The following is a 10,806-nucleotide window of genomic DNA, read 5'->3' on the forward strand; positions in this document are numbered from 1 at the left end:
GCCCACCACCACGCCTGGCTAATTTTTTGTGTTTTCAGTAAAGACGGGGTTTCACCGTGTTAACCAAGATGATCTTGATCTCCTGACCTTGTGATCCGCCCACCTGGGCCTCCCAAAGTGCTGGGATTACAGGCGTGAGCCACCGCGCCCGGCCCGCGCACATCTGTTTTAAAGTCCTGAGCAATTTCTCGCACCAGACGCTAGAAGGGAAGTTTGCGAATCATAAGTTTAGTGGACTTCTGATAATGTCTAATCTCACGGAGTGCCACAGTACCAGGCCTGTAACCATGAGGTTTCTTCACCCCTCCAGTAGAGGGCGCACTCTTGCGAGCGGCCTTCGTAGCCAGTTGCCTCCCGGATGCTTCACCCTCGGTGGATTTGCCGGCAGTCGGCTTTGTAGGAGCCGTTGGTACAGAGACCTCCCTGCTTACCCCCCTTCTCTGCTTACCCCCCTTCTCTTGCTTACCCCTTCTCTTGCTTACCCCCCTTCTCTTCGCCTTCCGGAGCTCGGCGAGTGAGAGGTGGCGCTGGCCTTGGAGAGTGACGGTGGTGCGGCAGCGGCTGTGAACACAATTCAGAAAAATTTTTGTTTTTAATGTATTTAATTTTTTTTTTTAGACAGTCTCGCTGTCACCCAGGATGGAGTGCAGTGGTGCAATCTCGGCTTACTACAACCTCCACCTCCTGGGTTCAAGCAATTCTTCTGCCTCAGCCTCCCAAGTAGCTGGGATTACAGATGCAGGCCACCAGACCTGGCTAATTTTTGTATTTTTAGTAGAGGCCGGGTTTCACCATGTTGGCCAAGTTGGTCTTGAACTGCTGATCTCAAGTGATGCACCCACCTCGGCCTCCCAAAGTTCTGGGATTACAGGCATGAGCTAGCACGCCTGCTCTGTTTTTTGTTTGTTTGTTTGTTTTTTTCCTCACTCCGTCGCTCAGGCTGGAGTGCAGTGGTGCAATTTTAGCTCACTGAAACTTTTGCCTGCCGGGTTCAAGTGATTTTTTTTCCTGCCTCAGCCTCCGGAGTGGCTGGAATTACAGGCGCACACCACCATGCCCGGCTAATTTTTGTATTTTTAGTAGAGACAGGGTTTCACCATGTTGGCCAGGCTGGTCTCAAACTCCTGATCTCAGGTCTTCCGCCTGCCTTGGCCTCCCAGATTGCTGGGATTACAGGTGTGAGCCACTGTGCCTGGCCTTAACTGTAGTTAAGGGCTGCAATCAGGGAGGAAGAAGGGCAGAAGACGTTAAGAAAGTTCTTACTTGACTAGAACTCTTGTGACATTTTCCTAGCCTGATAGATAGCTAAAGCTGCCTCTTTCTCTCACGGCACTTGTTCTTCAGCAAATTCTCTTCATGAGCTCTCTCGGCTGCAATTCCTTCACAGTGGGCAATGCTTCTCCTTAGGCTGACTGCTCCCTCAGCTTCTGCCTCTTAGTACAATATCTTGCTGTAAGACTGTCATTGCAGGGGCCACCCTCGTGGGCTTTGAAAATAACTCCAGTCAGGCAGGTGGCTCACACCTGAAATCCCAGAACTTTGGGAGGCTGAGGCAGGCAGATCACTTGAGCCCAGGAGGCAGAGGTTGCAGTGAGCTGAGATCCCACCATTGCACTCCAGCCTGAGCAATAGGAGTGAAACCCTGTCTCACAAACAAACAAACATATCGGGGTCTATAAATACTCTAGTTTTTTTTTTTCTCTCTTATTTTTTTTTTCTAATCGGCAATGAGAAGATATGTGCAATTTTACTGGCCAATGATAGCATGGAACTAGAAGGGTGGCTACCTCCCGTTTAGAGCATACTGTATTCTGAGCGCTTCCTAGCAATATGGACCCTGAAGACTAGGTTGGTGTAGCAGAGTGGCTAAGAGCAGGTTTTGGCATCAGGGTGACCCAGGTTCAAGTTCAAGGTGTGTGACTTTGGGCAAATCACTTAGCCTACCTCTTTGAACCTCAGTTTTCTCATCCATTTAATGAGGCAATACTACTAGTGACCTCAGTAGGTTGTGATGAGAATTAAATAAGATAATGCACATCAATTGTTTAGGACAGGCTAGTGCAATGGCTCATGCCTGTAATCCCAGCACTTTGGGGGGCTGAGGCAGGTGGATCACTAGAGCCTAGGAGTTCAAGACCAGCCCGGACAACATGATGAAACCCTGTCTCTACAAAAAATACAAAAATAAGCCAGGCACGGTGGCCTACACCTGTTGTCCCAGCTACTCGGGAGGCTGAGGCAGGAGGATTGCTTGAGCCCAGGAGGTTGATGCTGCAGTGAGCCATGATCTCACCACTGCACTCCAACCTGAGTGACAGAGATCCTGTTTCAAAAAAAAAATTTTTTTTAATTGCTTAGGACAGTGTACCTTGCTCACAGTAAAGTGCTCGATACTTACTGTTATTATTTAATATGCAACACATTTGTAATATGCAAAAGATCATATCTTTGAATTGCATCAGTAACAGTTATAACAAAACAAAATAAAGATATACCAGTCAAAGGCAAGGAGATGGTGTAAATATTAAACCACGGTGAACTGGAATCAAGAGATTAGACTGAACTTGAGCAAGTTACTTCACCTCCTCTTGCCTTGGAAACTGTGGGCGAATGGCGACTCCTTTGTTGCCTGCTCTTCCCAAGATTGGAAGTCATGCCATGGTGTCACCTAACAGTTTAATCATGTGTTAAGACTGTGTCAATCTGTTTTTGTTTTTTTTTTTTTTTTCTGCTGTGGCAAAATCTAGGCTTTAGGGCCATGGAAGCTTGACTCATAGTCTCTTTCCAAACCCAAGCCATCAGCCAGAGAACAAACATCGGCCTGCCTGAGTCAGTGGAAATTCCAGATGTTTATAGCTCATTAACTGCCAAATTGACAGCTATGGAGGCTGTGACGAATAAATGGATCTTATTAGCTCCATGTTCCCCAGAAAAAGCTGTCCCACAGGCATGCTTTGTACAAAGGCCATACATAACACGTGATCTTTAAAAAAACCTTTTAAAATTACTTTGACTATTTCCCGTCAAAAGAAATTCACTGCCGGGTGAGGTGGCTCACGCTTGTAATCCCAACACTTTCGGAGGCCGAGGCAGGTGGATCACCTGAGGACAGAAGATCAAGATCAGCCCAACCAACATGGTAAAATCCCGTCTCTACTAAATACAAAAAATATGCTGGGTGTGGTGGCACATGCCTATAATCCCAGCTACTTGGGAGGCTGAGGCAGGAGAATCGCTTGAACCCAGAGGCAGAGGTTGCAGTGAGCCGAGATTGTGCCACTGCATTTCAGCCTGGGCAACAAGAGCAAAACTCTGTCTCAAAAAACAAATAAATTCACCAATGTAAATTCACCAACTCCTCTTACAGATCCAATGTCAGGAAAGCAGCTATAAACAACAAGGACGGAGAACAGTATCCTCAAAGCCAGAAGCCTGGGGCTGACTTTTAGCCTGATGGTGGGGGCATACATGGATACATAGTTTCTGGAAGGTATTTGGTAATATATATCAAAAGTCTTACCTATATATTTACCTTGTGACCTAGTACTTTCACCCCTAGTAATTTATTTAAAGGAAACTTATTTACAGAAATGAAGATTTATTTATAGGGATATCCAACTCAGCACATAATAGCAAAAAATTGGAAATAACAGTGGAGAATAGTAAAATTAATCAAAGATGGTCATAACATAAAATATGGTCAGCAATAAATGTATATATACATAGAAACATGCTCACAACATCCTGAGTTTAAAAAGTGGAAAAAGGGGCAGGCATGGTGGCTCACAACTGTAATCTCAACACTTTGGGAGGCCGAGGTGGGTGGATCACATGAGGCCCAGGCGTTCAAGACCAGCCTGGCCAATATGGAGAAATCCCATCTCTACTAAAAACACAAAAATTAGCTGGGTGTGGTGGCACACACCTGTAATCCCAGATACTCAGGAGGCTGAGGCAGGACAATCACTTGAAACTGCGAAGTGGAGGTTGCAGTGAGCTGAGATCATGCCACTGAACTCCAGCCTGGGCAACAGAGATAGACTCTGTCTCAAAGAAGAAAAAGAAAAAAAAAGTGAAAAAAGGTAACAATAGAATATATACCACTGAGGCAGGAGAATCGCTTGAACCCAGAGGCAGAGAAGTTAAACAACCTGCCAAAGTCAGTCATATGCTAGAAAGCCACAGAGCTAAGGTGAGTCGCTGAGCAGGTTTTGGTGTCTATGCTCCCGCCACGACTCACGCTCTCTCCTGGTATAGAAAAAAGACTGGAAGGACATACCTTCCAAGTATTCACAATGCTTACTTCTGGGAAGTGAGATGTTGAGTGATTTCTACTTATTGTTTATCTACCTTTTCTATAGTTAATGTGTTATGTAATGAGACAAGACTCCAAAGAAAATGTTTAAAACACAAGGCATTTGTTGCAGAGGTGAATGAGTCTCTCTCAGCCTCAGTTTAGAACAGCAACTGTGCCTACCTTGTAAAGCTCATGGTAGGACTGAATGAAATAAAGTGAGAGAACTTGGATGATGTAGATTTAGAATATGTTAAAAAGATGTGTAGAAGATGTTAAAAATGGTAGCGGCTATTACAATACAAAGCAGAGGCCGGGCGTGGTGGTGCTGAACCTCGGTTTTTTCACCTGTGAAAATGCCGACAGAGGCCTGGGTGCGGTGGCTCACGCCTGTAATCCCAGCACTTTGGGAGGCCAAGTCAGGCAGATCACTTGAAGTCAGGAGTTCAAAACCAGTCTGGTCATAATGGTGAAACTCCATCTCTATTAAAAATATAAAAATTAGGCCTGGCAGGGTGGCTCACACCTGTAATCCCAGTACTTTGGGAGCCTGAGGCAGGCGGATCACTTGAGGTCAGGAGTTCAAGACCAGTCTGGCCAACATGGTGAAACCCTGTCTCTACCAAAAATCTAAAAAGTCAGCCAGGCGTGGTGGCATGTGCCTGTAATCCCAGCTACTTGGGAGGCTGAGGCAGGAGAATCGCTTAAGTCTGAGAGGTGGATGAGCCGAGATTGCGCCACTGCACTCCAGCCTCGGCAACAGCGCGAGACTCCTTCTCAAAAAAAAAAAAAAATTAGCAGGGTAATGGCAGGCATGTGTAATCCCAGCTACTCGGGAGGCTGAGGCAGGAGAATCGCTTAAGTCTGAGAGGTGGATGAGCCGAGATTGCGCCACTGCACTCCAGCCTCGGCAACAGCGCGAGACTCCTTCTCAAAAAAAAAAAAAAATTAGCAGGGTAATGGCAGGCATGTGTAATCCCAGCTACTCGGGAGGCTGAGGCAGGAGAATTGCTTGAACCCAGGAGGCAGAGGTTGCAGTGAGCCGGGATCACGCCACTGCACTCCAGCTTGGGTGACAGAGCAAGACTCCATCTCAAAAAAAAAAAGACAAACAAACACACAAAAAAACATAGCAAGTGAACCCAGAGAATGTTGTCAAGCAAACACTGTGTGGGAGCTTCAGTGGTTTCATGTTTCCTTTGATTCTCTTTAGAGCCTCCCATTATTTCTGAGCTGGGGATGGCGTATCTGTCTCTTCCTCATGCCACGAGTGTGAATAGTTGGGGGACAGGCATTGTTATGGTCTTACATATAAGTAGATGGCTCTGATATACCATTATTTTGGGGGGAGTGAGCACGGGGTGTTTCAGATTTCCTCTTCCTAGCAACGCAGGTAGCAGTCTCAGCCTGTTTCATTCGTTCCTCTCAAGATTGCTGCCCCTCTCTCCGTTCAGCCAGCTTCTGGCCTGGGGACTGAGGCCAAGACCCTTGAATGGGCCAAGAATTAGACGACTGGGATCAACAAACTAGCAAGGAACCCCATGGCCGAGCCTGGGAGTCCACCTGTGTGAAAATCACTTTTAAAAGCTAATCTAAACAACTCTGGGTGTTCAGGAGCTAGTTTCTGATTTCTTGGGGTTATTTGGTGTTATCACCAACTTTGAGAATTACATAGGACAAGGGGGTCTCCTTCATAAATATGTCTCCACACCAGGGGATTGCCCTTAGCAAAACTGAAAGCAGCGATTCTCAACTAGAGTGAGACATTGGAATCAGCTCGATTGGAATAGCCGCATCCCCGTGCTCAAAGATTCTGATTCTGGGATGGGGTCTGGGCATCAGAATCCTTTAAGGGTCCTGAAGGCTGGACCCCTGGATCAGCGTTGACAGGAGGAGTGGGAGTTCAGCATTGACTTCCTGTGCCCTGTTTAGTAATTAGACTGAAATGGCTGCAATGGTTAAGAACAGATTTGACACTTCTCAGGAACGTCTGAGCAAGCAGGGAGGCAGCAGATGCTTCCCCAGGAAGTGAATTCATGGTATGGGGAGGGGTGTGTGTTTTGCAATCAGTTTGGCAACCAGATGAGAACTCTGAGGCACATCGAAACAGTGGGCAGGTGTTCCATTTCACTCTTCTGGCAGGTTCTAAGAATTTGCTTGCTTCTTCAAACCGAATTAAGCCCTGAGCTGACAGACCTGCAAACATTCCAAGTTGACCATCTGATTTCATATATGAGCATGAAGGAGAAAGAGAACCAAACCAGCTTTTGTTTTGAAATGGACTCGCTAGGGCGGGGGTGGAGTTGGGGGGATAATATTAAAGTACCTAACATTTTTAGCATGTTCTGTGTATTTATTTTTGAGACAGGGTCTTGCTCTGTTGCCCAGGCTGGAGTATAGTGGTGTGATCATGGCTCACTGCAGTCTCAACATCCTGGGCTCAAAGAATGTTCCCCCTTTAGCCTCCCAAGTAGCTGGGACCACAGGGGCACACCACCTCCCACTCCCAGCTAATTTCTGTATTTTTTGTAGAGATGGGGTTTTACTATGTTGCCCAGGCTGATCCTGAACTCCTGGGCTCAAGTGATCCTCCCGCCTCTGCCTCCCAAAGTGCTGGGATTACAGGAGTATTCTAAATCTACATCATAAAAGTGCTTTTACATTCATTATTTCATTGGCTCCTACCATGAGCTCTACAAGACAGGGAGGATTGCCATTCTACAGATGAAGAAACTGAGAATCAGCCTGAAGGCCAGTCGATTCTACTATGACTTATTCCAAAGCCATGGCAAACCTGGGTGATTTCTCTAACCACTCTGGCACTGGTGCAATTGTATGCCTCAGCCTACAACTTGTCTCTCCCCCAAAGCTGGGCTTTCAGAAACACTTTTTTTCTTTTTTTCTTTTTGAGACGGAGTTCTGCGCTTGTTGCCCAAGCTGGAGCGCAATGGCGCAATCTCGGCTCACTGCAACCTCTGCCTTCCGGGGTCAAGCAATTCTCCTGCCTCAGCCTCCGGAGTAGCTGGGATTATAGGCATGCGCCACCATGCCCAGCTAATTTTTTGTATTTTTAGTAGAAACGGGGTTTCACCATGTTAGCCAGGCTGGTTTCCAACTCCTGACCTCAGGTGATCCGCCCGCCTCAGCCTCCCAAAGTGTTGGGATTACAGGCGTGAGCCACTGCGCCTGGCCCAGAAACACTTGCTTTTTGCTCCACCTGTACTTACAGATTAGGTAGATAATGTTTTCCTAATGATTTCGTTGATTTTGGTTGCCACTGATATGTTGCTCAAAACAGATCCTCCAGTGAAAAAATTTCAGTAAGTTGTGAGAGTCTCCCTCATTTTCTACTTTATTCGCAGGGTCCAGTCACAATGTTTGTTACCTGCACCTCCTGAGTGAGGTTAGCAGGCTGATTTTGGCATTGCCTGTCCTTGACTCTCAGGGGAAGAAGGAAAGGAATAAATCTCCCAGACACCAGTTTCCCTCTCTGATAAACTGTAAAGGAAACAGTTTTTGGGTTCCTTTAGGGCCAGGATGGAGCCTCCTTCACTGTTGTATCCCCAGGGCCTGGCATAGTGCCTGGCACAAAGTAGGCACCAGATAAATCTTTGCTAAATACTTTCTATTAAACATCCATGTATTTATTATGCATTTGGCTTCCAGTCTAGGTGAGCTATATCCTGAGAGCTGTTTGTTGGCATCAACATTTTCCTATTTGAACTGAGAACTCTAATAGGATTGTGCTGGTGGAGCTGAGTTTAAAGACCACATGGGTCTGGCAGAAGCTGTGTCAGATGTCCCAAAAAGGGTATTATTTTAACTTCTCCTCTCTAGTTCTGAGCTGTTGAGGGCACTTGGTAAATACTAATGAATGATGAGGCTGGAGCTAGCCTGAGACTGTGCTGGGAGTCTGGGATGCGGTAAAAGCTTTAACAGTGCTTTCCCCGAGGGCATCTCGACTCTGACCTTCTGGCAAAGAAACTGGTTCTGTCAGATGGTAGGAAGGAGACTTTTTGCTGCTTGAACAGCCCCGGCAGCCCAGTCAACAGTCAGTCAGTGTCTGCTCTGGGCAAAACACCTTTTAGGTGCTGGGGAGCACAGATGCTACGGGAAAACTGCAGCCTGGGCTCTTGAATTCCAGTGCCTGGCTTTCAACGCAAAACTGTCTGAGCCTCAGATTTTTCATCTGCACAGTGGGGATGAAAACAACTCCTACCCCACAACATTATTGTGAGGATTAAATGAAATAAGAAAAAAAATTTAGCACAGGGTTGGGGGCAGAGTAAGAATACACTGTGTGTGTTTATACATTTCCAATGTTATGTGTACGTTTATGCAGATAAAATTCAGAGTGGCTGAAGAGATGAATTCTTTTTTATTGGTTTTTTTTTTTTTTGAGAGTGTCTTACCCTCACCTGGGAGTGTAGTGGTATGATCGCAGCTCACTGCAGCCTGTACTTCCTGGGCTCAGGTGATTCTCCCACCTTAGTCTCTCAGGTAGCTGGGACTACAGGCATGTGCCACCATGCCCAGCTAATTATATATTTGTAGAGATGGGGTTTTGCCATGTTGCCCAGGCTGGTCTCAAATTCCCAAGCTCAAGTGATCCTCCTGCCTTGGCCTCCCAAATTGCTGAGATTACAGGTGTGAGCCATGCCCTGCCATGAAAAGACTAATTCTAGATTGCAATGACTTTGAATGATTTTCTAAACGTTTAGAGTTTAGATTTTATTCTGTATTACAATCTGGAGCCACGGAATTTTTTGTTTTTTAAAGTGACACCATTAAAAATTCATTAAATACAGCTGACTATTATCTGGCTAGATGTCTAAGCAAACTTCTTGAATGTTTGGAAAACAGATTACCCTTTCACTGAGACACCTGTTGGTTTACCACATACTTCTTATTTGACTATGATTAGCATCAGAAAGTCCCTATGCTCAAAAATACCTCTTTTATCAAATTAGATTAACAAACTGCATCTCTTAAGATGCAGTAACTTTTCTTAAGATCCAATGGCTAGAATATAGGAATTTGGGTTGGATTGGGAAGTGGGGGATGATGGTGGCAAAAAATTGAAGATTAAAAAACGAAATACAGGCCAGGTGTGGTGGCTCACGCCTGTAATCCCAGCACTTTGAGTGGCTGAGGCGGGCGGATCACGTGAGGTAAGGAGTTCGAGACCAGCCTGGCCAACATGGTGAACTCCTGTCTCTACTAAAAATACAAAAATTAGCAGGGTGTGTTGGCGGGCGCCTGTAATCCCTGCTACTCAGGAGGCTGAGGCAGGAGAATCGCTTGAGCCCAGGAGGCGCAGGTTGCAGTGAGCCGAGATTGTGCCACTGCACTCCAGCCTGGGCGACAGAGCGGGACTCCGTTTCAAAAATAAACGACAAATTACATGAGATTTATAAGAAGTTGGTAAATACAAATTATTTAATGTAAACTTACGTATGAATGTATCCATGTGTATACACGAACAAACTGGGAATGTAATGAGACTTGATTTTGTACCGTTTATCCCAGAATTATTCACGCTCATTGAAATTAGTGTTCTCTTTTAAAAGATTCACACTGGGTTGCTCACACACGTACTCCAAAGAAATTGCCATTTTCCCCTTACCTGCATCTGGCTGGCATAATCAACTGAACAATATTCTCTTTCTTTCCTTTTTTTCACTTACAAGTGGGGCAAAAAGGGGAAGGGAGCAGCCCTCATTCTCTCAGCAAACTTACTGTGCACTTACCACGCGCGAAGGCGCTGTGGTCAGAAAAACAAAACCTAACCGGTTGTGGCCCTCGAGGGTGTGTGGGTGGGGAGAGCTGCTGCCACAGGAAACTGTAACACGGCGCGTTAAGGGCTCTAACTGAACTTAAGGACCAATGGGGCCACCAAGCAGGAAGTGACTGACTTGCCCGCGTGTGTCTGAACCGCCTTCACACGGAGGCAACTTTTGAGTAACTGCGGGGCTGGAGGGTGGGGGGCACCGGAGGGAACCGCAGGGACGCGCCGACTTCGGATGCGGAGTTGTGAATGTGGGAGAGAGACGACCCACAAGTCGAGGCCCGAGGCGGGCGGGGGCTGGGCCCTGGCAAGCGGCTCTCTGGAGTATCCTCCATCTGTCAATACAGGCTACGCGACTCAGTGGCCCTAATTCGAGAACCAAACGTCCCCCGCCGGTCAGTCTTTTCCCTCAGGGCAGTCCCAAGGGCAGCGAGCTCGCGCGCACGAGAGCCGAGCGGGAGGAAGAGCCGAGCGGGAGGAAGAGCCGAGAGCTAGCGGCCGGGGCCTTGGCGGGCCAGGGGCGCCGGGAGGCCGCCGTGGTAAGGCCGTGAACACCGGCGGACCGGGCAGTTACTCCCGGCATGCTCCTCCTCCCCGGGCGGATTTCAAACCCTCGGCAGCCCCACCTCCCCGCCTTCGCCCCCGGCCTGCCCCAGCAACAGGCGGCGGCCCGCTTCTCATTGGCCAGGCCTGCGCTGTCGTGTTTTGATTGGCCCCGGAGCCG

General features: G+C 47.2%; 2 protein-coding genes across 3 annotated transcripts in view; one reads left to right on the forward strand and one right to left on the reverse strand.

The window, feature by feature from the left end:
• Positions 1–10,058, reverse strand: part of CNR2 (cannabinoid receptor 2 (macrophage)) — a 105,550-nt gene extending 95,492 nt beyond the window's left edge. Inside the window, exons 1-2 of the mRNA XM_011977842.1 lie at positions 9,921–10,058; positions 483–561 (exon numbers count right to left, since the gene is read on the reverse strand). The gene's annotated coding sequence lies outside the window, so the exon portion shown is untranslated. The remainder of the gene's footprint in view (positions 1–482; positions 562–9,920) is intronic.
• A 49-nt stretch (positions 10,059–10,107) lies between these two features.
• PNRC2 (proline-rich nuclear receptor coactivator 2) overlaps positions 10,108–10,806 on the forward strand; it is a 4,561-nt gene continuing 3,862 nt past the window's right edge. Inside the window, exon 1 of one of the 2 annotated variants that reach the window (XM_011977847.1) lies at positions 10,108–10,255. The gene's annotated coding sequence lies outside the window, so the exon portion shown is untranslated. Of the gene's footprint in view, positions 10,256–10,288; positions 10,478–10,806 lie in introns of those variants that run through there. The other variant, XM_011977851.1, reaches the window with a different exon arrangement.

Source organism: Mandrillus leucophaeus, unplaced genomic scaffold (genome assembly GCF_000951045.1).
Source record: "Mandrillus leucophaeus isolate KB7577 unplaced genomic scaffold, Mleu.le_1.0 Scaffold185, whole genome shotgun sequence".
Taxonomy (NCBI): Eukaryota; Metazoa; Chordata; class Mammalia; order Primates; family Cercopithecidae; genus Mandrillus; species Mandrillus leucophaeus.